The following is a 4,466-nucleotide window of genomic DNA, read 5'->3' as shown; positions in this document are numbered from 1 at the left end:
TAATATTCTCATGATGGATCATATTCTAGAACCGAGTAGTATCAATAAACAAGAAATAACAGTGGCCAGTTGTTATTGCTTATTTATCATACTTGCACTGTTCTAGTCATCATCCTCACGGGATACCAATAACCATTACACTTTATCTACGCAAGTAATTGGCTTATCTCAAAACTTTATACTAAGGCATTCTCCTTAGGTTCAAGTCTAAATACTATCCTGGTTGTTACCAGTGAATATCAAAATCTTAACTCTTTCATTTAAGCATAAATATTATTATGGTTGTAGTTTTCTTTTATTTAAAAATGGAGTTTCAATTATATCATTGTCTCCATTGATACTATAGCTAAATTCAATGTAATAAGTATGCTTACAGCTAACTCTATTCATGCTTATATATTATGAAATTCCGATGCACGGAATATTTTATTGAGACAGATGGTATTTTAAAACATAATATGTTTCCGGATTTATTCTTATATGACTTCATATTTTCATAAGAATCACCAATGATATTTTCTCTTATGTTTATCTTACAGAAGATATTATGTTGGGTATACCGTCAAGAAATTCTATTGGGTATATGCATATATGTGTATAAAATATCAAATCTCTAGTTAATATTAAAGTTACGGAATATATACACACATATATAAAACATTAACTATACATCCGATGGTATCAATCATCAAGCTTATTTCCATGACTTATTTTTATCCTTTTATAAAAGTAGTATATTGAAATAAATTTCTGTCAAATTTATTTTGGAATCAAAGGATGGATACTTTAATCAAAATATAAACTTTCTGGACTCATAGGAATAATTTCATTTTTTTTTAACTAATGGGTTAAACTATACCAGGCTTACTATTTATATTATCTTAATAATTTTTCCTCAAGTAACCATCTATATATTTATTCCAATTATCACATTCCTACCTTTTCCCTTTTGATCAATTATAATATACATTTAAGATTGAGAGACATTATTCAAAAGAATATGTGCATATGTGACCCATGACATTGTATTTATGGGTTACCAAGAGATATATATACTATACATAAATTACTTTCTGTAATTGAAAACTTTAGTTATAGCAATATAACAGATATATATTAAATATTAATATATAATATAAACTTAAAACACATAACATATTTTTTTTTCAAACCTTATGTAGCATACTTCATCCCATACTATCAAAGTATGTCTATTTTATATTCAAAATATGTTAAGAAATATATATTCAAGATTTATTTTTCAAGTGTTTAACTAAATAGATCTTGTATAGATTCACGTAACTTACTTTAAAAAATTTATTTGTGTCACGGGTACATCACTGATATTTTATTACCACAGTTATTTTATGAGAATTTCCATCCCCATTATTTAACCAATCACAATTCAATCTCTTCTCTTTTATCTTTGCTATAATCTTTTTAAAGTATGAGAATTTTGAAATTACTTAAGGTAAGTTTAACATCCAATTTATCAACTCAACTCATTTACTAATTAATTATTATATATCAACCAGCTGACTTGAATACTTTTCTTTATAATTTAGGATACACAATCCTATAACTAATATGACTGGTTAATCTTGTAGTAAATCTTAAAATCTTATATTAACTAATTTCATGCATAAGACCTATTCTGGACATACCTTAATATTAAAGATTTGTAAAAATGCTTTCAACGTTTAGTTAGGCCTTTCTATGTAGTCCAACTAGCCCAAATCTCTAAAGATTTAAATGATTTTATTTAATCATGAATATCCATCATATTCATTTAACCATTATTTTATCGCTAAGTATTTTAATAGAAATTTTTACAAGTACTCCCAACATCAGTTATTTCATAAAACTATGAAGTATGAAGTCTTATGGTCAACTGGGTACAAACCAGAAGGGATAAAATGGAGTGGAAAATTGGTACACCTGGGTTTCAAAACTTGCTTTGGCTAGATCCACTAAAGCAATCTTTTTAAATTTTTATTAATTTAAAAAAAAAATCCTTTCATAACTTCTATTATCACTAGAAATTTAGATGTATTATTATGATCTTACTTCCTTTTATATATATCAACGCGACTTTAAATAGCATGGGTTGAACTTACTCAAGATAACAATTTTTGTTATTTTAATAACACCTTTTCTTTTATCTACAATATAGACGTCTTAAATTTTTAACAACTTATATTTACTATAACAATATGTATCACTATATCAGTAGTGGTTTAATATTTATCTGACTATTGAGAATACTTTAACCCTTATCTTTAGGATATATAATCCATTACTAATCTTTCTTATATTAGCTTTCACCCGTGATAGTCCCACTATCCAACGTCAAATTTTTTTTTTTATAGTTATCTATTCATGTATATGTAAATCTTTCACTAGTCACAATTTATTAAACCATTTCAGAATTTACACTTACGTAAATAACGAAAAAAAAAACATATTTTACACTTATGCTGAGTATAAAAGCTTTAACCTTGAATCATTTTGTATTCATTTTGTATTGAAAAAAATTTAGTTCACCAACTGATCAAATATGTTTTATAAAACAATTATGTAATTTTTAATTAAACCTGAGCACTATTAATGTGTAGCAAATATATAACTAAAATATCATTTGCAAACTAATAATTAAATAGCAAATTGTAGTTTCTACAAAATGAGTAGATATTGAAGAACACAACAACAAAAAAAAATCCATTTACTTGGATTTCACTAGAAATAATTTTTTTTTTTTTTACTTTGAATTTTTAAATTTAAAATTGATTTTAGTATGAATTCCACTTCATTTGGTGATTCATTACCTGATATTGACCCAGAAATTCAACCAAATGACTCTTGAATATCGTTTTCTTCAAACGTTATCTGCTAACTCACATTGATTTTTTTTTTTTGACATTTTCTAATAATTCTACTTCTCTTCTTAGTGGTAAATGGTTTCTCAGACTGTGCTTTACGAATAAAAATTCCCTTCTCAGTATCTGCTGAGTATCCTGAGGAATTTGGTTGAAATGAGGCTCCCTTATTTTTTTACTTCAAAAAAAAAACATTAACTATTAACTCTCTTTTATACCGATTGTACAAACCTTCGGACCCAAATTTTTTTTTTTTTGGTGTATTATAACGTATGTTTATTATAACTATACTACAACGTGTATATTTAGTATTGAAACTGCCCGTTACATAATTTAGGGTAAAACCCAGTAATTTACAATAATGCGATTTCCATGGAAATCTTTATTTTTAAAACATGTTCCTTTATTTATTTACACTGAGCCACTTTTCTAAGCTGGTAGTGCTTCCTGGCACTTTTCTTTGCTCATAACAGATTACCTGAAACATGTTTGAAAAAGGTTTTGTCAGCGGGGAAATACTGAGTGAGTTCATTCAGTTTTTAGGAAATGACCCATAGTTATAAATTACAGCATAAGAGCGATTACAATGGTTCATATCTTATTTTTATCTGGTGTTCTGTCACAATGGTGACAAGTCACAATGGTGACGATGGTCATACCACTATTAGGTCAATGAACTCTAATAGTGACGTTTCTCCCTAGTAGGTCAATGAACCTTACTGGGAGAAATAGTAATGTGCACAATACCCCACTAACCAATAAATCAAGATATCCACGACTTAGTCCCTGTAATTATAACACTTTGAAAATAATTTGGAGTATTGTAAAACAGTTGATAAAAAGAAGAATGACTCACAAACTGTGAGAAAAGAGTTTATAAAAGGGGAATGACTCACATTGCAGATTTAACGAGCAGTGTATAAGCCTACTGATTAGCCTTGATTATTTCTAATTTAACAATAATGCACACAAAACAGGATTAGTGATCAATACAGCAGTTACGATAATTTCCCCGAGATCAATTTTGACAATGAATGTCCAAGTGCAATACTTTGGCTCATTTATCAAAATGACAAACGATAAAGTATAGTACTTCAACTCGTATATCGAATCGTCGACAACGACAAAGTACAATGCTTCGGCTCATTTATCGGATTACCGACAAACGACAAAGCATAGCCCAATGTGGGCGGCACTTAGACATTCTTTGAATGTATTGATTCCGGAAACTGAATCGTAATAGCGATCGAGTAATTACCCTGTTCTGTGGCAGCGATTCGATAATTGTGTGTGTGTGTTGGACTGTTTTGCTTATAACTCGACCTACGTAACTCCGATTTTCGTCGTTCAAGTGCCAAAATTCAAGTCCCAACCCCTGCTATTTATACTGAAATTTTGACACCGTCGCGTAGCGCGAGGGGGTACTCCCTTAGGCGTCGCGCTACGCGAGTGACCACCCTATTTTCATAGAGTAGCCCTTCGTGCGTGTAGGCTTGCTGTGTTGTCAGTTTCTTAAAATTCGATTTTTACAATTAGTTATGAAGATAATCGTTGGCTAGGGTTTATCCCCCCCTGAGTTTTAGGGGCCCT

The sequence above is a fragment of the Helianthus annuus genome, chromosome 7, assembly GCF_002127325.2.
Source record: "Helianthus annuus cultivar XRQ/B chromosome 7, HanXRQr2.0-SUNRISE, whole genome shotgun sequence".
NCBI classification, from domain to species: domain Eukaryota; kingdom Viridiplantae; phylum Streptophyta; class Magnoliopsida; order Asterales; family Asteraceae; genus Helianthus; species Helianthus annuus.
The sequence above is the reverse complement of the archived record's forward strand: the minus strand, read 5'-3'. Positions refer to the sequence as shown.